This window comes from Suncus etruscus, chromosome 6 (genome assembly GCF_024139225.1).
Source record: "Suncus etruscus isolate mSunEtr1 chromosome 6, mSunEtr1.pri.cur, whole genome shotgun sequence".
Taxonomy (NCBI): Eukaryota; Metazoa; Chordata; class Mammalia; order Eulipotyphla; family Soricidae; genus Suncus; species Suncus etruscus.
The window spans coordinates 56,750,749-56,775,181 of NC_064853.1; the positions used below are offsets into that span (position 1 = coordinate 56,750,749).

A 24,433-nucleotide genomic window follows, 5' to 3' on the forward strand; every position below is an offset into this window, starting at 1 on the left:
TTGCATTGTTCTTAGCATGTTGAGCACTATGCATGGCCTCATTTAATTATCACACCAACTGGAAATACAGCAATGCTCTTACTATATATGCTACAAGTCTTTGGGGATTGGGCGATAAGAGACTAGCCCAAGATCACACATATTGAGTGGGAATATTAGGATTTGGAAGATTTCCTTTAAAAGGGTTTTCATCTTTAGGTAATAATTTGGGACCATGTTAACTTAAAAATTAATTGAAATATAATTCATATAACACACATCTCAGTTATACAATTCAGTGGATTTTGGAAGACTTGGAACATTTGAAGTTGAGTGATAATCTTAAGAGTTGATTTTAGAATAAGAATATTTCATCAACCTGAATGGAGCCTCAAATTCATTAACTGTTGTTAATTCAGTTCCTACCCCTGTACAGCTTAGTATTTATTTATTATTTATATTATCATATATTTATTTATTTGCTTAGTATGGACATTTCATATAAAGAAATTTATGTACTATATGACCCTTTGTATTTTTCACTTTGCCTGATACTTTAAAAATTGATCTAAATTTGTAGTATAAATTATTATCCCACCCTTCTTCTGACTGAATTAATGTATGTATATCTATATCACATTTTATTATCTATTTATTACTTGACATTTGTGTTGGAATGTGTGAATAAAGTTGCTGTGAACCTTAGTGTATGAGTTTTGTGTGGACAAATGGTTGAATTTTTTTGGACCTTCGAGGAAATTGCTGGATTATTTAGTTTGGATCATGTTTTTAAAATTATTTATTTTTTGTGTTTTTAATATCTTTATTCAAGTACCTTGGTTAGAAACATGATTGTAGTTGGGTTTTAGTCATAAAAAATATACCCCCTTGACCAGATCAATCTTCCCACCACCAATGTCCCCCATCTCTCTCCTCCTCTACCCTCTGCCTGTCTTATTCTCTCACTATCATTGTCATGATAATTGTTAATGTAATTATTTCTCTAACTGCACTCACCACTGTTTGTGGTAAGCTTCATTTTGTGGGATGGTCCTTCCAGCCCTCATCTATATTATCTCTGGGTATTATTAGCATATAGTTTTTATTTTTCTTAAATCCCACAGATTTAAGAAAAGTGAGTGATGAGAGAGACTATTCTGTGTCTATCTCGCTCCCTCTGACTCATTTCACTCAGCACAATAGTTTCCATGTTCATCTGTATATAGAAAAATTTCATGACTTCATTTTTTTCTGACAGCTGCATAGTATTCCATTGTGGATATGTAACCAGAGTTTTTTAGCCACTCATCTGTTGTTGGGCATCTGAGTTGTTTCCAGATTCTGGTTATTGTAAATAGTGCTGCAATGAATATAATTGTGCAGAAAGCATTTTTGTATTGTGTTCCTAAAGTATATCTCTAGGAGTGGTATAGCTGGATCATATGGGAGTTCAATTTCCACTGTTTCGAGGAATATCCATATTGTTTTCCAGAAAGGCTAGACTAGATGGTATTTTCACCAGCAATGAATGAAAGTTCTGTTCTCTCCACATCCCTGCCAGTACTGATTGTTCTGGTTCCTGGTGATGTGTGCCAGTCTCTGAGACATGAGATGATACCTCATTGTTGTTTTGATTTGCATCTCCCTGATGATTATTGATATGGAGCATTTTTTCACGTGCCTTTTGGCCATTTGTGTTTCTTCTTTGGGGAAGTGTCTGTTCATTTCTTCTCCTTATTTTTTGATGGGGTTAGATTTTTTTTCTTGTTAAATCTGTCAGTACCATGTATATTTTATATATTAGCTCCTTTTTGGATGGGTATTAGTTAAATAGTTTTTCTCATTCTGTGGGTGGCCTTTGTGTCCTAGTTTAATGTTTAATGTAGTCCTATTTGTTTATTTGTTTCTACTTGTTTAGAAATGATGTTTCCTTCTTGAGGATGCCTTTAGTTTCAATGTTATTGAGTGTTTCACCTATATTTTTTCTATATACTTTATGGTTCCAGATTTGATATCAAGGTCTGTAATCCATTTGGATTACATAGTGTTAGATGCAGGTCAGATTTCACTTTTTTTCGTGTGGCTGACCAATTTTCCCAACACCACTTGTTGAAGAAGCTTTCCTTGCTCAATTTTGTGTTTCTTGTCCCTTTATCAAAGAGTAATTGATGGAGAACATTCTCTTTATATTGAAGTTTATTCCATTGATCTTAGGGTCTGTCTTTAATCCAATATTATGCTGTTTTTAATGACTATTGCTTTGTAATACAATTTACAATTTGGAAAGTGGTTCCTTCCATTTCCCCCCCAAGGGTTGCTTTAGCATTATTGTTCATTTAGCATTTATTGTTCCAAATGAATTGCAGGAATGTTTGATCCACTTCTTTGAAGAACGTTATGGATATACTTAGAGGGATTACAACAAATATGCATGATGTCTTGGGGAGTATTGACATTGTAATGATGTTAGTCCTTCCAATCCATAAACAGGATATGTGTCTCCATTTCCTTGTGTCCTCTTTTATTTCTTGAAGCAGTATTTTGTAGGTTTATTTATTTATTTTTGTATAGGTCCTTTACCTCTTTGGTTGAGTCCAAAGTAGTTGGACTCAACATGGTATGACACTACCATGAATAGGGTTGTTGTTCTTTTTTAATGTTCATTTCTTCTCAATCAATATTCATGTACAAGAAGATCATTGATTTTTGCATGTTAATCTTGTAGCCTGCCATGTTGCTATACAAATCTATTTTTTCTAGAAAATTTTTGGTAGAGTTTTTAGGATTTTGTAAATAGAGTAGCATGTCATCAGTTAACAGTGAGAGCTTGACTTCTTACTTTCCTATCTGATTGCCCCTGATATCTTTTTCTTGTCAATTGCTATGGAAAGTATTTTCATTACTATGTTAAATAGAAGTGGCAAGATGGAGCACCCTTGTTTGTAATAGATTTTAGAGAAAAGGCTTTTAGTTTATAACCATTGAGTATAATATTTTCCATGGACATGTGGTAAATGGTCTTGACTATATCGAGAAAAGTTCTTTCCATTCCCATCTTTTTGAGAGTTTTTATTATGAATAGATGTTGGACATTGCCAAATGTTTTCTCTGCATCTATGTATATGATTATATGTTCTTTTTCTTTTGTTGATATCATGCATTATGTTGATTGACTTGTGTATGTTAAACCATCCTTGCATCTTTACAATGAAACCTACTTGATCATGGTAGATGACCTCCTTGATGAGGCATTGAATCTTATTTGCTAGAATTTTGTTGAGGATCTTTGCATTTTTGTTCATCAGGGATATTAGTCTGTAGTTTTCTGGTTTTTTTTTTTTTTTTTTTTTTTTTTTTTTTTTGCAGCATCTGTTTTCTTTTGGTTTCTTTTGGTTGTCTTCTTTTGGTTATAGAAAACAATTTGGGAGTGTTTCTGTTTCTTCAATTTCCTGGAAGAACCTGTAAAGAATTGGTAGTAAGTCCTCTTGAAAGGTTTGAAAGAATTTGTTAGTGAATCCATCTGAACCTGGGCTTTTGTTTTGGGGAAGACTTTTGATTGTCATTTAATTTTACTCAATAGTAATGGGTCTGTTTATATGTGCTAGATCATCTTGATTTCACTGTGGAAGATTATAAAATTATAAAAGTCCAAGAATTTATCAGTTTCTTCCAGGTTCTCTTGTTTAGTGGATCATGTTTTTAACCTCTGAGATTTTATAGGTCTTTTTAGATGTTGTCAGAGTACCCAAAATTGATTGATTAAATAATATATAGAAGATCTTCCTACAGGCTTATCTTTTGTTTTTGACATTTGATCCCCACAGTACTAATTCATCTTCTGCCCACATGGAACACTCAGTGCAATTACTGCCTCAAAGTTGGAAAGCAAATAATAGTTGTCTTAGTCTAACATCTTTTAAAGATAACTGAGAAGACTTACTTTTCTGAATTGGTGCAGCTGATTAGTGCTGGATCCAGACTAAACACGTGGTCTCTTTTTTTTTGGCGGTGGTGGGTGGGTGGGTGATTGTTGCTCTTAGCTTCACAATGAGGGAACAAAATGCTGTGTTGTGGGGGCCATAGAGAGGCTTGCCTTGAAAAGCATTTTGACAGCTGGTTGCTGCTGTATGAAGCCCAGAGAGAGAAAATGAGAGAGAGAGAAAGAGAGAGAGAGCAGACTTAAGTTGGTCTCCAGAAGTGTTAGTATATAATAAATTGTTGGAATTAGGTAAATAGTAAATAGCAAATACTGATTTCAGAAAAATAGAATGCAAATGCCTCAGAGCCTGATGATACACGACATTTACAAATGTCAAGGTTCAGAAATGGTAATGAAGAAAAAGTCATTGGAGTATATGAAAGGAGAAAATTAAGTTGTTTTAAATGTGACTTTACTTTTCTGTTTACAATAGTAGTATCTATTAAACAGGTTTAAAGAAATAAGCAATTGTAAAATATCTCGTGGATGTGGCTAAGTGAAAATGTGGTTGATGTGCATGGGGAAATGATTTGGTAGAACACACCTTGAATCTTATTTGCAAAGATAGACCAGTGTTTCAAAAAGATCTTACTAAATGCTTTTAATACCCTCTCCATTTGATTTGAGGTATTAATAGTGACTTTTCGAATCACTTATTAAAAATTTTACATGGAAATTCTGTCCTATTTTCTAATTTCTTCAATGAATATTTTTGAGCTGTGAATAGTACTCTTATTGCTAAACATTTAATGCAAAATCTAAGAGGTTTGGTGATGATATAGAAAATGAAAAAAGCTGTAAAATCTGATACATGGATTAATTTATATATATATTTTTTGTCTTACAAAGAGATTTAGGGTATTAGAAAGTCAAATAAAGTCACTCCACCTCTAAATTTAAGTATAATCATTTTTCAGATTCAGCAACCACTTGAAATTTCACAACAGCCTGTAGTAATGTAAAGATTAATAAGTATAATTTCTATCTCAACGCACTTGTAATTTTGCAGCTGAAGTTCTATTTACTAAGAACTTAAGAAATGTTCATGGGAGAGTAATGGTATAATCATAAACTCAAAGCACAGATTCAATAACACTGAAAACATTAGTTCCTACCTGCAATCACCAAACTTTATGATAATGTGCCTTGTGCCTATCAAAGTAACAGGCAGAGATGGGAATGGCGAAGGGTGGGAGATTAAGGAACAGTGGCAACACGTGATGGATGTTGACACTGGTGGTGGGATTGGTGCTGAAATATTACATGCCTAAAATGTAACTATCAACGACTTTGTAGATCAAGTTCTTTAATCAAATAAAAAATTAAAAACAAAAAGATAAAGATATACGCATACTTTAAAATCTTTTGGTGCCTAAAGAGGAACAGGGTAGTCCAGTATGAATTGAGAGATTTGAACCAAGGAACTGGCATGTGAGCAAGCTCTGCCACCTTCCTCAGAGCTTTCATTTATCATGCAAAGATAAGGCCTTTACTTGTCTGCTGCTGCTGCAAGGATGCAGAGGGATGATGGATATGAATGTGCTTTATAAACTGTGATACACTCTGCAAGTCTAAGGTATTATTATCATTTAAACCTTTATTATAGTTTCGATAAACAGAGGCAGTCTATTATCTACCTCTCATTTGAAAGGCAATGACAAATAGTTACTTCAAGGAAAAATGCTTCTCAAAGAGTAGAATCTGATCAGTGCACCTTAAAAGACCTAATGAATTATTCAGCAGTTCTTCAAACCAGCATATCTAAACTAAGGAAATGATGATCACTTTTCATTCCCATCTCTGCCTCCTGAAAATCATCATGTTCTGTGTGAGAATCTTCTTTTGTTTCAGTACCAGATTAATCAACTAGAAGCAAATTTATGCTTTTTGGAGAAATAGAAATCCGAAAAGGATTGGTACAAGTAAGTAAGCAATTGGAAACAATTCCTTGAATGTTTCCCATAAATTGATAGATGGATGGGGATGTAGACTAGTTAGCTGGTTATAAAAAATGTGTGACAGATAGCTGTTGAAAATAATTATAAGCAATATTATTATTAGGTGCTTATTTTTGCCTAGGACAAATCTTTCTCAAAACATAGTATTAAATAATAATTTTATTATATTTTACATAATAGAAAATCACTGTTTAGAAAGGTAAAGTAGCTTGCTCAAGGTTTTAAGAGTAGAAAATATCAGACTTGGAATTTGAGTTTATATTTTCCTTACGCTATACCTATATCCCTAACCATATGCTTTCTCAAGTTTCATATGCTGTCATCGAGGAGAGGCTTTTTCTCTAAGATAAGTTACACAGCAGTACTGATTATTGTATGCATACAATGGAAAGCAAGGGCTGAATGGTTACTGAATTTAGTTCAGTTAGATTACTGTAACTATACTTATAAAAATCAGAAATTGATTACACACAGTTTTTGAACTTGGGAATTGGAGATTAGGATGTCAGCATTGTCTGGTGAAGAATCTCTTCCAGATCATATACTTTCATCTGGAGCTTCAAATGGTAAAAGGGACAGAGAGTTCTTTTACTGCCTTGTATAAAGGCTTTTGTCTCATTCATGAGAGCTCTAGTCCCAGGACTTAATCTTCCTATACCATTATCATAGAAATAGGATGATTCAGTTTATGAGTTTAAGAGAAGAGATACACTTAGCCCCCATGAAGAGGCTGGTGTAGAGATACAGAGGAGGGGAGGAATAAGGTCTATACATCCAGGGACAGGTGAGCTGAAAGGCTGTGTCCTTGCAGAAGTGATGTGATGATGCATAGGATCAGGAGAGCAGCATAAATCTCTGTTGAGAAGGAGAGATTTGGCTGTGTGAAGGGAGGCTGGATTCTGTTTTATAAATCTTAAAGATGCTTTGATGGCTTTGAAGTTAGTTTGTGACTCAAATCCATTTTGTTTGAAGGGACTTGATTTGAAATAAGATGTAAGGCCCACGGAATTAGAAAAGATCAGATATAAGTAAAAATATGTATTGCCCTATGATTATATTATTTTTATTTATGCATGGTAAAAGAAAATGTATGTTGACTTCTTGATATGAACACAGACTATAAAATTCTTATAATTATTCCCAGTCCATGTATATAGTGAAGGACTGCTGATTTCCTGCTGAGCTTGGTCCTTAATTTTTAGTTCATGTTCCTAATGCCTTTAGGTTTTTTCCTCTCTCTGACCTGCAAAATAAAAAATTATCTATCAAAAGCTTATTTCTGGGAGGTAAGAGCAATTGAAAAATTAAAATTATTTATGTTTTTCTGTTGAGAAAACAAACAGAACAAACACAGCAGGTTTGCTAATAATTAGTAGAGTTAGGATTAGCCTTGACTAGCCTTGTGTGAGCAGGAAACCCATTTCTTCAAAGCTTTTTATGGCTGTTAGTAATATAAACTTAATTGTTGGTCATTCCTGATGCTTGTTTACTAAACACTCTTGAAAAGACAATTAAATGTATTTAAATGTATTGGACCTGATTTCTCTTGTATGCAAAGTGTTGAAATTTGTAGCACCCCCTGTGTATTAGAAGGGATCAATTAATAGCGCTTTCATGGTTTCATTATTATCTTCTATCTCCATATTGTTTTGTTGACTGCATATTCTAGTACACAGAAAACATTTAAGTTATGAAACTAAGAGGGATATCTTTGAAAATTCATTTCATTTTTGGCATATTAATTTGACAACTCTAATTAGCTATCTATTATTTCCCAGGGATTTCTTAACCCAATTTTCCTGTCTTCTCTATTATCCATCAGAGTTCACATTAGCCATTACTCCCAGTCCAACCCAAGGTACTGAACAGTGCTACTCTAAGAAGGACCTTGGCCTTCATTGTCTCTGTCAGATTTACCTTATTCCCAGCAGGGAAGAAATGCCTTTATCTAAAATGAGAAGAAGTACTTGAGTTACTCTACCTTGTTTTGATGTTGTGGGACAAAGACACACTAAAGTAATTGATGATATTAGATACCTGAAGAAGGCAACAAGCAACATTAAAACAGCTATTGATAAAACCAGACAAGCAAGAGAAAAATGCCACCTACTTATGTTTAGAGCACCAATTTTTTCTGGGCTTAATCATTATCTAAAGCTAAGGATGGCTTGCCTCATCCATTGGGTGTTCTTTTAGGATCTAGAGTGCTGGAGATATTCATTAACAAGTCACAGGTGGGAATATTTTATGATGTCATTGCAAACTTGGCCTTTTCAGCAGTGACTTCTTTCTTGTCTGGCTCTAACAAATAAGTTTATATACAGTTATATTTTTCAGTATTGATTTTTAGGTTCAATAAAAACTAATCCCAATATATAGTAGTTCACCTCACTGAATATTTGCAACAGTAATCAAGAACATCTGTGTATTGCTAATATCCTGAAAATCTACTAATTATCCTTTCATTTTCAGTTGGAAAAACAGTGTAAGATGAGAAATGAAGACTTAAAATGATAAAAAAAAAATAGAAAATCAAGGTATCATATAGCTATGATATTACTCAGTATTTTCCACCTAGAAGGCATTAAAATACATGCAATAAATATATAAATTGAAGGTTCATTGGTGATGAAAACCAACTCATTGACTTATTTTTCTAATAAATTTCATACTGTTGGAGATTGATAGCAAAAAGAAAAACATTAAAAGTAATTAGATACTAAGGCTGGCGAGGTGGCGCTAGAGGTAAGGTGTCTGCCTTGCAAGTGCTAGACAAGGAAGGACCACGGTTCGATCCCCTGGCGTCCCATATGGTTCCCCTAAGCCAGGGCCAATTTCTGAGTGCTTAGCCAGGAGTAACCCTTGAGCATCAAACTGTGTGGCCCGAAAAAAAAAGTAATTAGATACTAACAGAAGCTGGATCGATAGTACAGTAGGTAGGGCATCTGCCTTGCATACACCTTGCAAGTGCTGATGCAGGTTCGATCCTGGTATCCCATGGCTTCCTGAATCTTCCAGGAGTAATTCCTGAGGACAGAAGCAGGAATAATTCCTGAACACTGCTGGGTTTAGTCCAAAAACAAATAAACAAAAATAGATACTAATAAATAGAATCTAGCAGTAAACTGATAAATCAGAGAGGTCAGTTTATCAGAGAGTTTATCAGAGAGATATGATTCATTCGGGGCCTGAGAGATAGCACAGTGGTAGGGCATTTGCCTTGCATGCAGAAGAAGGTGGTTTAAATACTGGCATCCCATATGGTCCCTTGAGCCTGCCAGGAGCGATTTCTGAGCATAGAGCCAGAAGTAGCCCTTGAGCGCTACAGGGTGTGACTCCCCCAAACAAACAAACAAAAATTATGATTTATTCCCAGGATGCAAGGATGACTCAACATAATCAAGTCTATCACTATAATATACCATATAAATAAAAGAAAAATATAAATCATATGATCATGTCAATAGATGCATGGAAAGCATTTGACAAGATCCAGCACCCATTCTTGGTTAAAAACTCTCAACATGATAGGAACTGAAGAAACTTTCCCCAATATAGTCAATGCCATTTACCACAAGCGTTCAGCTAACATTATACTCAATGGGAAATAAGTAAAAGCCTTTCCTCTAAGATAACTAGCACAGTTGACCAGCTCACCATGATTGCCACTTTTTATCTCCTAGCATAAACAGTATGTAATTCCAGAAAAGCAGGACTAGATGGCATTCCTACCAGTAGTAAATGAGAGTACCTTTCTCCCTGTCTTCACGTCAGCACTGTTTTTGGTTTGTTTGTTTTTACTGATGTGTGCCAATCTCTGTGGTATGAGATGATACCTTATTGTTGTTATGATGTGAATTTCCCTGATGATTAGTGATGTGGAACATTTTTTATGTGCCTTTTGGCCATTTGTATTTCTTTGAAATTTATATTTGTATTCTTATTTGAAGAAAACCTGTTTATCTCTTCTCCCCATTTTTTGATAGATAAGATTTTTTTTCTTGTTAAATTCTGCCAGTACCTGACATATCTTAGATATTAATCCTTTATCAGATGAGTATTGGATGAATAATTTCTCCCATTCCTTGTGTAGCCTTTATATCCTAGTCACTGTTTCCTTTGAAGTGCAGATGCTTCTCACTTTAATATAGTCCCATTGGTTTATCTTTAATTCCTGCTTTTTGGACAGTGGTGTTTTCTTCTTGAAGATGCCTGGCAAGAGTGTAATGCTAAGGCAAGGCTTTAGCCAGAGGCATGTCTTTGCTGAAGGCATCAGTTGTAGGAACATTCTATGAGCAGGCTTGGCCATACCTCATGTGTTGAAACTCTGCATCAGGACAGGATGAACCATGGTTGACTTTTCCCTTCTCAAGGCTAAAGTATCTCTCATTTTTGATGATGAGAAAATAGCCCAATGATAGTTGGGCTAGAGCAATAGCACAGCAGGGAGGGCATTTGCCTTGCATGTGGTGTTGACTGACTATATAAGAATTTCATTTTTGCAAAATTTCTCAATTATTGTGGGAAAAAACTTTAAGATGATTATTTTAGTTTTCTAGGTAGACTTTTCTCCTTTCATTTGTTAAATTTAGAAATAGAATTTATACCAGTCACAGAGCATAAAAACATAAGTGGGGGAATCTTGTGTTTATTTTGTTCCTTTTGGTATAACAAATAAACAATCTTCAAAATATTTTTTTAAATAGAAACTTCATTTTGCTATGCTTCCCATTAAAATGCTGTGATTTTTCTATTGAACTGTTTTGGGAAATGCTTTTTACCAGAATGTGTGCTGCCATTTACTGCAGACTTTGCAAGTGCCTTGGAACCATCATTCCTGAAGGGATTAAGGACTGGAAACAGACACGAGGCCCCCCAGGCATCTCTGATGGATTATTATGTGATTCCTTGGATGTCAGATGAGCCTTGTGGGAACAATGGTGCTCCTGGCTCTTAGAGTGTCATGCTTAGGGAAGCCTAACCTGTAACAAAGAACCTTAAATTGCTTGTTAAAGTTAAAAACAAGAAACCTTTGGATATTTCTCTTTCCTAGAAAGATGTACATCTAAGTTCATAAACGTGTGTTATGCCTGATAAAAGAACGCTACTGAAGTTGATGTGCAGAAATGCTACTTCAGTGACAACTTCTCTCTCTATGCCAATTTATGCCAGAGGAGAGGAAGTCCCTACCTTGCTGTTTATTAAAAAGTGCTCAGGATGCAAGTGGAAATAGTTGTTTTCTTTTTTGGGGGGGTAGGAATACACCAAGTGATGTTCAGGGGTTACTCCTGGCTATGTGCTCAGAAATTGCTCCTGGCTCAGGAGATCATATGGGATGCCAGGGATCAAACCCAGGTTTGTTCTGAGTCAGCCTCTTGCAAACGCCCTACTGTTTTTTCTTTTTTCTTGGTTTTTGAGCCACACCCAGTGATGTTCAGGGGTTGCTCCTGATTTGGGGGACCATATGGGATGCCAGGGGATTGAACCAAGGTCCCTCTAGGTTAGCACATGCAAGGCAGATATCCTACCGCTTGCACCACTGCTATGAGACAAAGCAAAGCAATATGGAAATTTTTATTCTCTAAGTAAAAGAATTTTTCTTTGGAACAGGTAACTGAAAAGTCACTAGCATAAGCATTATTAAAGGTCATTCTGGATGAATACCTGCAATCTGTTAATGTCATTCCTGGCATGATTGCTGTGATCTGGTGCCTGCCTTTCCATCTTTCTACCACCAACACTGTATAATCATCTTGGATCTCTCTGCCACTTTCTCTCCCTTCCTTCAGCTCAATTGTTCATTATGCACTTTCTTTGCTCCTTTTACCCACTCTACACTAGTGAAGACCATCTCTCCCTGTTCTCATTTCTCCAGTTCCCTTTGAAGTGCTCCTCATTTTCTACCACACACATATCTGACCATTATAAACTCTTGTCCTGTCTTCTTTTGCTCTTTCCATTTCCACTTCTTAGCATGATGGAGACATTTTCATTTTTTTAAATCTTTCTTTGCACTTCCTTCAGGTAGAGTATTGTGAGATTTCTTATGATCCTTGTCAGAAAATTATTGTGCTCTCTTGGTTTTCAGTATTAACCCAGAGGACTGAGGAAAAGCATACTCTGGATGTTTCTTTGTCTCTTATAAAGTGGGGACATAATCTTCTTACTCTGGCCAGTTACTTTATGGGAATCTTTTATAGTGACTCTTTGGACTGATAGTGGCAGCTGGAGATCATCCTGACATGTGATCTCCCTTCTCTAGAGAGACATAAGTATGAGGGTCTGTAGTTAGGGAATGTATGCTGGTAAAAGGAACCAAGGGGAAGCAGCTGGGAACTAAACCAAATAGAGACTGAATGTTTTTTTTTTCTAGTGCTTCTTTAGTTATTATTGAATTGTAAACTCAAATTATGTGTTCGTTGCCCTGGCATTATAGGCCCACATATTCTTGTTCACCTATCTTATAGAATCAAACAGAAATTGTTACCAAGATTAGACCTCTCATAGTTTAATTAATACTGTGTTTCCTCTAGTCCTTTCTATTCTTAACTGTGTTGATGTTTTTGCTTGTTTGGTTTTTTTTTTTTTAAGAGTTATGCTCCCAAGGAATTAGCACAGGATTTTCCTTGAATTTCTACTTTCCCTAACAGCTTCTTTTCACCTGTGCCTAGTAATCAAGCATGCACCTGATTATTTTGGCATTCTATTAAACTATAGTCAGATGCTCAAGAAATCTAAATGGTATTTCCTAGCAAGGTATTATACTCTTACTGGCAAACTTGATTAAAATGGAATTTAGAGAGTGCTATATATAATGTAGACGAGAATATGTGTCAGTGTCCTGCTTTGGTTATTGGTTACAACCATCTTAACTGCTACATAGAGGTAGAATAGCTTTAGGTTCTCAATTTCTATTTGAAATTGTTTGTATGAAATGGATCTGATTTTTACAGGCTCTTGTTTTACTTAGTGTGTTCCTGCAATATTATTATTCTTGTGACTTTTTGCCAAATTGGTATCTGTGAGATCTTTGTACATTTACTTGTTTCATCTTTTCAAGGTACATATGGGGAAACTGGAAGATTTTAAGCATGCCATGCTGTCCAAATTAGATTCAGGTTACTTTGTTTTTAGAGAAGTATAATTATGGGAGTATGAATTTGATAAAATGTAATATTATCTATTTAAGGATATAAAATTATGACTAGTACGACAAAATCCAGTAGAAATTTGGCTATTTCCTATATTCTTTTGCCATCTTCATAAATCAACTAACGTATGTTATAAGGGATGATGATTTAAACATTAAACAAACCCAAGAGATTGTTTCATTATTAATCTAAAGCATTCAACGTGCTAAATTTCCTTTGATCTATCTTTGAGTAAATTAATAAGATTTCCCCACAATTCACTTGTCTATAACCAAGAATCCTATGTGTAATCTTAAGCACATTGCTTACTCCTTTTTCATCTTTATCTGGAAATAGATAGCACCTACCCCCACCTATCTATATGTTCTTATGAACCCTGCTTTATTAATTTTCAGTTAATGCAATTCTGAGAACAATTACACCTGGCCTACTGATTTAAAAAGAAGATACTGGGTTTGAAATTTATAATTATTGTGTTCAGTGTTTGAATTGAACCAATGTGTTGTAGACTTGATTAGAGGAACATTGCATATTAGGAAACTTACACTGCCAAATGAAAAGTTCTGGTTTCGACTCCAAATTCTGTCAATTAGGGGCTTGCAAAAAGAAAACACCAAGCCTTAGACTCCCTGTCTGTGGAAATGAGTAAAATAAATATTTTTCTTGCCAGGATTCCTAAGGGAATTATTAGCATAATCAATGAGTACATATATGAATTTAAAAAATTAAAGTTAAAATGTGCACTCTGCAGTTGTGAAGCTATTGAAACTGAAGGTTGGCAATGTTTCTAGATTCCTCGGATTTTCTTTAGCTAAAGTTTGTTTTTTTTTTAAAACTCAAGGCACAAACTATCTTTAGTAACAGCCAAACATTTGTGATATCAGATTGCTCATGATTTCATAACTAATGTGTTGTGAAGATTCATTAAATTAATGAGCTGATGAAAATTAGTTGCAGCATTAGGGAAAGAAGTTGGCAGTTTTGAGTTTGAATTCCTTTTACATTTTCCTTGCAGTGGTTCTCAGTCAAGGCAAGACTTGGACATGTAGAGTATGGGAGAAGGGCATTTTTGTTTTTCACGTTGAGTAAGAGGGTAGGGTTGTAATGGTATTTTGTGGGCAGAAGACAGAGATTTTTATTTTTTGCTTTTTTGGGGGGGTCACACCTGGCAGCACTTAGGGGTTAGTCCTGGCTCTACACTCAGAAATTGCTCTTGGCAGGCTCGGGGACCATATGGGATGCCAGAATTCGAACCACTGTCCTTCTGCATGCAAGGCAAATGCCCTACCTCCATGCTATTTCTCTGGCTCCCGAGAAGACAGAGATCCTAAACTAGCTGCCATGAACAAAATAATCCAACTTTATGATGAGCCAACTTGGTCACAATTTGCTTACTGACCCCATGAAACCAAAATTCTATCATGCCTAATTTTTTTACACTGAAAGTAAATACCCAACAGCTGTATAAAGGTAAAGGAATGGGCTCCATGTTTTCCTAGTTGGAAATGTTTCTCTCATATTCCTCAATTTTATTTTCAAGCTACTTGACCTTGTGTCTATTATTCTCTGAGATGTGTATGATACAAGATGTAAATACAATATATAAGTACAGGAACAAATAAACCACAAACCTATAAATGACTGCTACCATGAACTAATGATTTCTCTACTATATGTTTTTAAATTTTTATTGAGATCAATGTGAATTACAAGTCTTTCACAGTTGTATTTCAGGTACATAGTGTATTAGGGCCATCCCACCACCAGTGTAGACCTCCCTCCATCATATTTTCCAGCAAGCATCCCATACCTCCAACTTTAGCCCCCTGGACTGCTAGTATAATAGGTCTCTTGTGTATAGCTTGTTATAATTTGAGTTTCTTGATTCTATTGTTATTGACTTTGATTTGGGTATTTAGGTCTGATCAGATTTTATTTCCAATCAATGCTTCTGAGACTTCTTGGCCCCTAGGTCTCATCTACTTTTTTCCTCTACTATTTTTTAAAAATGTAAAAATTCCTTTCTTTATTTATTGATTTTGATTTTTGGACCACATCTGGTAGTGCTCAAAAATCACTCCTGGTGGACTCAGGGGATTATATTGGTGTACCAGAATGGAACCCAGTTGGCTGCATGCAAAAGCCAGCACATTACTTGCTGTACTATCTCCAGCACAACTTTCTTACTTTAAACCCTTTTTGTTTTTGAATAAATAGTCATACACATCGTTCAAAAATCAAAACTGTCAGGACCAGAGCAATAGCACAGTGGAAGGGCATTTGCATTGCATGCGGCTGACCCAGGACAGACCTGGTGTCCCATTAGGTCCCCCTGAGCCATAAGCTATCTCTCCGGCCCCAGAAATTCTTATTAAACATAAAAACATGATAGTATCCTGCAATACCAATACAAAAGGATATTTCATTTCTATATTCAGAGCAGATTTAGTTAGATTTAATTCTCATATATAAAACCAACTTACTGGGCTAGACTAGAGCAATAGTATAGCAAGCAAGATGCTTGAATTGCACATGGCAGATCTAGATTTGATCCCAGGCACCACATATTGCCTCCTGAGGTCCTCTAAGAGTGGATCCAGGGTGCAAAGTCAGGAGTAAGCTCTGAGAACAGCAAGGCATGGCACAAAAATGGAAAAATAAAGGGAAAAAAATCCCCAAAAGCAAAAACCTAAACAAACAAACAAAATAACAAATCAACTTCATTGTCCTTCAACAGACTAAAAAAATAACAAATCAACTTCATTGTCCTTCAACAGACTATTGATATTTATGTGATATGGAATACTAATTAGCTCTTAAAGAATATAAAATAATTTCTTTGGTGACAACACATATGGAATTAAGCCAGAGAGATATTACAGTGGGTAAGGTATTTGCTTTGCATGAATCTGACCGTGGCTCAATCCCTGGCACTGAATGTAGTCCTTGGAGCACTTCCATAAAAATTTTCCCAGCACAGAGCCAAGAATAGTTCTTTTGCTACCACTAATAAGACCCAACCTCTTCCCCCCAAATTGATTGGACTTGAATTGATTATGATAAATGAAATAAGTCAGGAAGAGAAAGATAATTACCATATAGTTTCTCTTGTATATGAAATAGAAATAATCAAGTAAAGTAGCAAAACACAATAAAGTAAAACAAATGGTAAAAAATATGGTGGTCACCTAAAAGAAAGAAAGAAAAAGGGCAGTGGGAGGAATAGGATGGAGGTGTTATTTAGGTAGTATGATTGAAATAAATTTTATTAGTACACACAATGAAGCTGATACACAATAGGGGCATAAATCTATACCATCCAAGTTCTAAAGTACTCTAAACCAATGTTAAATCAATCATATTCGAGTTCTAGGGATATTAGCACTTGGGATATTTTGTGTTGGTAATGAACTGACGATATTTTACTCTCTAAACATATAAACTTTTACACTCTTGTAAAACTTTCACTCAATTAAAACCATTTAAAAATTCTAGGTTAGAAATTATACTTTATTTGCAGATGAGTGATTTCATAGGTTGTATGTAAATGTGCACATTTACTTCCTTAAATACTTGAGAATATTAAGTGATTTTAACTGGATGTTATACAAGGTATATTTACGAAATCAAAGAGGCAGTATAGGGAAATAATTCTGAATTTGGGGGCTAATGTTAAATCTGTTATCTTGTTTATCTATTACAAGTTAATGATGTTTCTGAAGGTATTGTTTTGAGGTCACATTAGGGGTACACAAGGCTCACTTTTAGCTCTTTGGTTAGGGACCATTCTTAGTGATACTCAAGGAACCTTATATGATACACGGTATTAAACCTGGCTTTGTGCAAGGTATGTACCATCTCTCTGGTCCTAGGAAACAATATCTTAATCTGGTGATTAAGTGCCACTATTATATTGTAGATGATATTGTTGACACTGTTCACTCTATAACTTTCAGTTTAGTAAAAAAAAATTCACACATAATAGCCATACTAGCATTTCTTTTTAGTTTTGCACACCAAGAGTTATTCTAGCAATCCCTCTTTCCTCTTTGCATTCACTGTCAGCTGATGACTCACAGACCAAATGGAGAGCCACCACTAAAATTATAAAAGAGAACATTTGCATGTCCTGTAAGTCCCTGTAAGTCATTTCTATTGGGCACTGAATATATTTTCGCCATTTTTAGTTTCCTCTAGATTGCCTTACTTTCTTAATTTTGCTCTGCATGTGTATTTGCCAACCTCCACAAACCCTTTTTAAGTGAATTTGGGACAGCAATAATGGAAAACCCATGCTCAGAATGTCTTACTCTAAAATGCCTGCACATGGACTTCCTAAAGAGAGAAAGATTTTTGAGCCAAATATGTTTAGTCTTTTGTACTGCCATGTTTAACAGTAAAAAATGGGACTCGTTATCTTTAATCATTATCACACGACTTCTCAACTACCAACTATTCAAATGCAAGCATAAATGGAACCTTATAGAAAGATATGGTCATTATTCTTTTCCTTGAGGGCTATAATAATCCACATAACTTCTGAATTTTCCTGTTAATTGAGAAGTAAATGCTGACTTATATATATAGGTCCTTAAGAAATAAAAATCACGTCGCCTGGTTCCAGAATGAGTAACAGTGGTAGAAGCAGTGACAAAGACAGTGAACATTTATTTAGCTCACATTCTGTTCAAGACATGGGGCTGTTTAAATGCCTTATTTAGCAGCTTGCCCTGTGGGGTTGATATTATATCATTTCCTTGCTTTTGCAAACCAGTTTCCCCTGAAACCCCCAAATTTAGATTTATCTAATAATTTGCATCACACTTGGTCTTGTGAAATACATTGTTAGGGTATTCTGCCATTGTGCAAACACCATATAGTGCAGTTCAACAAACTCAGAAAGTATAGCCAACTATGCACTTACTCTACGTAAGATAGCCACTGGAATTAATGTAGTAGGATAGCCTGTGTGTTCTCGTTCAGTAACTGCAACTTGCTTAACTGTATTTATTTTGATTTCTCCATTTGTCTTTTGTTCCCTCCATCTCTCTTACCTCCTAATGGATAGAACCTAACTTTGAACACTTTACTCTTTCAGTTTCCTATCTTTCCAACAAAGAAAGATGTTTCCTGATGTATATACCTTTGCCTTCTAAAATATAATTTAAATTTTATTTGTTCTTTTCCTAGTGCACCATAATGTTTAGATTTTTATTTATAAATTTACTTCATTTATCTAGTAGGTAATATGGTTATAATATTGTTAACATTTGGGACCAAAGTGATAGTATAGCAGTAGGGTATTTGCCTTTCACACGGACAGCCCAGGATGGACCCATGTTCAATTCCCAGCATCCTCTATGATCCTCCGAACCTGCCAGGAGTGATTTCTGAGCACAGAACCAGGAGTAATCTTTTATGCTGCTGGTGTGGCCCAAAACCAACCAACCAACTGACCAAACAAACAAACAAAAAACAATATTGTTAACTTTTATGGTATTGATGTACAAAATTAATGTACTCAGCCACCACTTAAGTGCCCGATATATTACACCAATGTTCTTATGCAATTCAATCTGACCTCTTAATATCTCCCTCACCACTTCCCACACTGTTTTGTAATCTTTTATATTTTTTTTTGGTTGTTAGTTATTTTGGGGGACCACACCCAGTTGTACTCAAGACTTTTATCTCTGCATTCAGGAATCACTCCTAGCACAATTTAGGGAGCATATGTGGTATTGGGAATTAAACACAGGTTGGCTTTCTGTAAAGCAAGTGTCCTATTGCTGTACAATCTCTCTGACCCCAATGTAATCTAATTTTTGTAATATAAAGGAAAGAGTTTGCCATTATTTAATACTGTCTATTGCCTTGTTTGGTCCCTCTGTAGACACAGATAAACAAACTTCTTTTGTTCAAGGTTGATCTTTACCGAGGCTCTGGTTGTAGCCCCTACTTTCTTCTAGGACTAGACTTCTCTATTTTTCCCTTCTGTTCTACCTTTTAGACCGTTTCCCCTCTTCCTCTATATCCTTCACTATAGCTTCAAACAGAGACTGGATTCTTCTTGAGTCTACAATTGCAATTCTCTTTCTACTGCCATTTTCAGACAAGGCTTTGAAGAATTCTTGATCATACTTACCTGATGGTGGTTATCATTAGGTCTTACCTGAATCAGTCTAGTAAAAATCATCAGTCCTCACAAGAACCTTTCCAACAGGCAGTTTGGGGTTGTTCTCATTTAGTCTTTTTGAGTAATACATTTGAATCCCAGAAGTAGCTCTTTCTTCCCTCACCTTTTGTACCATCATTCTATTTCTCCAAGTTCTTCTCATTCTCAATTACTTCCTTATTTTGAGTATTTCTAAAAACAGACAAGTTTGCCAATGTTAAAAATAAAATAAAACATTATTTTTGAAATAGGTTTAAGGAAAGATTAAGGTTGGGGAAAGGATACCTAACTGGCAAGGGTTTGCATCCCACATTTTCTTTGTGGAAACTATCAAAGAATAGCATGGGATAGATTGGGTATTATATCTTAAGTATTTTTACATTCAAATAGAAAACAACTATCCTAGGACCGAGAATGCTCCTAGAACTATGGGCCAAAGGTCTATATTCTAACAGTATAAGAAAACCAGCCCATCTCAGATTATTCTTGCAGAAAGTAACAGTACTGCTATGGATTCTGTGAGCTCCTGACTGTTCATGATGTACACCAGAACCCTAACTTCTCAGAACCTATGTGCAGCCCAGGATAGAACAAATCAGCATTCTTCACTTCCATCCATGTTACTTTTGTTGATTCATTTCTGCTCACCTCCATGCAGTAGTAAGCCAATGTTAATTATAAGAAAATTGAAAAAGGGACCAGAGCGTCCCTCCTCCCCACCCCACTTAGACACTTGGGACATTGGTGATGGGAATAAAAAAATTAATAAATGTTAGTCAAGAATATGAATATGGTTGCATATGTAAAAAATAAGAATCTAAATGAGTCAGATACCAATTGAGGTAGAATATTGAAAATAGACATAGCCCCTGCCTTGTAAATTTAACAGTATCAAATAAAAGTAAAAAAAAAATTATGTGAATGTTGATCATTTTGGTTATAGTTTTTGCACAGCATCATGAGAAAAGTGCCAGAAAAAAAAAGAAATAAAAAAGGGGCCAGAGCAATAGGACAATGGGTAGGGCATTTGCAATGTGCGGCCATCCCGGGTTCAATCCCTGGTATCCCATAAGGTCCCCTAGCCTGACAGGAATGATTTCTGAGCACAGAGCCAGGAGTAACCCTGAGTAACCCTGGGTATGACTGAACCCCACCTCCAAAAAGAGAAAACTTGAAAAATACTGACAATGAATGAATAATAAGAACAATTTTATTATTAATCATTATTACATTAATCATATTTGAACAGCATTAAATATGGTCAGTTTCCTCTAGTCTCATTTGTTACAACTCTTGTTTACATGTTATATTCTGAATTAATTTTGCATCAAATTTATATATTAAAATACATATAACAGTGCTATTTTGATTTTTATAATGGCATGGAATTTTTATATAAGTATGATTTCTTTTAATGGCTGCTAGTATTTTAGCAATGAAATGTTCATAATTTATTTAACTAATTCCCTGTTGTTGAACATTGAGGCTGCTTATAATTTGTGTTCTTATAAATAATGCTGCATTTAATATCCTCAAGTGTAATTCTTCATGCATTGCTGATGATTTCTTTAGGACATATTTCTCAATATTGATGCTGCTGGGTTTCTGGGTGAGACCAGTTCTTAGTGATTGATTGGCCACTAACTAAACTAGCCTCCAAGAGGAGGGTGACTGAGGGGCTGAGGGAATTTGCCTACTGCTGTTCACAGCTGCTTGAGATCTTCTATTACTGCCTGCTGGATTTCAGAAAGAAGCTTTAAAGAATGACTTCAGGAAGTCACAAATCGAAAATCTTGCCACAGGTGAAACTGAACACATATATGTCAAAACAAAACTTCCCTCTTTGCTGGTTCTGAATTTTCTTTCTTTGGGGGGTAAGTTCTAAATTACTTAAGAGCACAACAGTGAAGCAGCTATTTTTCAGGCATTGTTCTTATTTCAGGGGCAACAAAAATGAAAAGGCCCTTACTGGCCATACTTCCAGTGCAGGAAATTGATATAGAAAGGGTTTCTTGTGTATTAGATTATTTGGGGGGGACATTGAGAAACACGTTTTTTAATTAGGAGGAACTAGAGGCTTCCAGACCAGGAGGTCATAGTCTATTAAGGTGATGTCTGAATTGACATTTAAAAATGAGAAATAGGGGCCGGAGAGATAGCATGGAGGTAAGGCATTTGCCTTGCATGCAGAAGGTCGGTGGTTCGAATCCCAACATCCCATATGGTCCCCTGAGCCTGCCAGGGGCAATTTCTGAGCATAGAGCCAGGAATAACCCCTGAGCGCTGCCGGTGTGACCCAAAAACCAAAAACCAAAAAAAGAAAAAAAAGAGAGAGAGACAAATAATTCATTTTACAGAAAGGGAAAGGTGTACAGGAAAAGGGAATGAAAGTTGCAAAATTTGTGGTATAATGAGGGTGATGTAAATAAGTCAGGAGAACTATGAATGCATCTCTGTAGGTATTATCTAGGTAGAACTCCTTAACCCTACTGCCATACAGGTGATAAGTCTGCCTTGATAAACCTTTTCTGAGTCTTTAGGTTCCCATTGGGTAGGTTCATTCATTTGCCTTCATGTGCCATAGGAAAATGCTCAGGTAGTTCTGATTGTGGTGTATGGTGGAAAGGAGATAATTTGCAAATTTGGGCTGGGCCCAGTCAATGTGGTCAGGTAATGGGCCAGGAGAGTTCTATTATTTTGCCAAATATTTAAATTCAATTCCTCTTCTACATACCACCTTAGATGTAGGAGATATGACATCTCAAAATCACCATTTCATGTAGCTGCCAGCATCCTTTCCTGCTACAGAAACAATCCTACAGAAAACATCTTCATTCCTTCCCCCAAACAACAATTTGATGCTATTAGCTCTGCACATTGACCTCTTTCACACCTCTTTGGGGAAATTATTGCAGTGTTAGAACTACACTGTGGAAATTTGCAGTTGTGAAGTCTGTTTTGAGTTGACCAAAGGTGACAGTCTAAGGAGGAATGATTTGAAAAGTGCTAATAGTAAAACATCAGTTATTTGGTGTTTCCAAAAGTTCTGTGCTATTTACTGTTACCGGTGTGAAAAGAATCAGTAAATAGGAAAATTGTACTTTGACCAACATAAATTAAATCTTCCCATAGCACCACTCTTTTCCTTTTTCCAGTATCTTTTATTTATTGAATATCACTTCCTATTTGAGGTCTAAGTTGAAGAAATCTTTAGCAACAATGGTAAGAAGAAGATAAAAGTGTTATAATTTCTAGACGGACATTAGATAAGACTGCTCTTCACTCTTTGCTTTGTTTTTTTTTTTGTTTTTTTTTTTTTGTTTTTTTTTGGTTTTTGGGCCACACCCGGCAGTGCTCAGAGGTTACTCCTGGCTGTCTGCTCAGAAACAGCTCCTGGCAGGCACGGGGATATGGGACACCGGGATTCGAACCAACCACCTTTGGTCCTGGATCGGCTGCTTGCAAGGCAAAAGCTGCTGTGCTATCTCTCTGGGCCCATCTCTTTGCTTTGTTTTATAAAAACTGTAAATATGGGTTATGGGACTAAGCAGAAAAGAAAAATTGTACCTAAATTATAGAAGTAGTCCCATTGATAAACTCCTCATGCTGCTACATGGTGTATGCAGATTGTCTGAATGTATATGAGTTCAGAAAATCATATAAGATAATGCAATAATTTATATTTGAATTTTTGGAATATAACACAGTTGTATATTAGTTTTAAATATAAATTAGCTTTATTGGGAGTTATCAGTTTGCACATTCAGTTGTTATAGGAGACATCTCGCTCACTCCCCACTTCTGTTCTTAATTAGTATGAGGGGAATTGGGAGTTCATCTGGGCACCCTAGCAGTCAGCACATTCTCATATCTATCTATTACTGATGTTCAGCAACTTTGCTTTCTTAGGTTCATCCTATATTTTTCTAAACAATAGCTAAATATGAGTCAAAGACTTGAGAAATATCATATTAAAATTTAGAGATATTTCTGCATTGGCCAACTTTACAACCCTTTTATCACAACTAATGCAAAAGTGAGTTAATATCCTTCTGGGTCTGTCACCTCTGTCCATCAATCTGGCTGTGACTAACAAAGAAAGAGTGCAGCCAACCACGGAAAGGCAGGCATACAGTTGAGTAGGAACATTGAAGACAGAGATGCCCTTGGTTCTCTGATAGCGAAGGTTTGAGACACTGACACTGACGACTTGCTTGGACTTATAAAAGGGCAAATGGATTTTTTAGATGCCACATCTGAGAAGCTAATATATGAACCTCTGGCCCTCAACCTTATCCTGTCTCTTACTCCAACTTGCTCTTTTTAGGAGTGTCTGATAGAATATTAACATATTTTGAACAATTCATGATCTTGGTGAAAATAAGAATTTACCTTACTATTTTTTAAAATAAATATGCTTACTGAAAATCCCCAAAATGGACTATGCCTAATGGACTGATGCTTTTCATTGTCTTCAATATTGCTTTTACATTTCACTTTCATCATGACAGTTGCTATTCACGGACTGAGTGCAGTAGAAAAATGCTTTAAAAATGTTCTGAAAGTCAGAAACTGGCTAAGAAGTCAGCACACCTTTATCAAGTCTATTAACTCCATTTTTCTTGCATCTGACTGTTTCCAGTTTTTTTAATGGCTTTCATTTTTAAATGAATTACTTAATTTTTCTGAAAGTAGGTGTTAATGCAATTAAGTTTGGGGAACATTTCTTCCAGACTTTTAAAAAAATGTATTTGAGGTGACTGGAAAGATAGTCTATAAGTAAGGTTGCACATATAGCTAACCCACTTCAATCCTTGGCACTGTACTAGGTCCAGACCACCATCATGGGTACTCAAACACAGAGCCAAGAAATAGCACCTGACCTCTGCAGGATGTGAAAATAAAACCCACAAACAAACAAGCAAACAACAACCACACACACACAAAGGAAATGAGTGAGGCCAGGAAATAGTAAGGTTTTGTCTTACATGCAGCTTACCCACTCATTCTGTGTTAATCCCCAGGTTGGCATATAGTTCCCTAAGCACCTCCAAGAATAATTACTGAGCACTGAGCCAGAAGTAGTCCCTTTGTACCATCCAGTATGACTGAAATTACCCCTTGTTCTCCTCAAAGCAAAAAACCAAAACATTGTATTTGAGGTAATAGGATTAAATGGTGTTATATTATG

At 35.7% G+C, this 24,433-nt stretch overlaps 1 protein-coding gene across 4 annotated transcripts in view; it reads left to right on the plus strand.

Annotated features, from left to right (window-relative positions):
* TNIK (TRAF2 and NCK interacting kinase) overlaps positions 1-24,433 on the plus strand; it is a 420,827-nt gene that overhangs the window by 38,301 nt on the left and 358,093 nt on the right. The window lies entirely within an intron of this gene.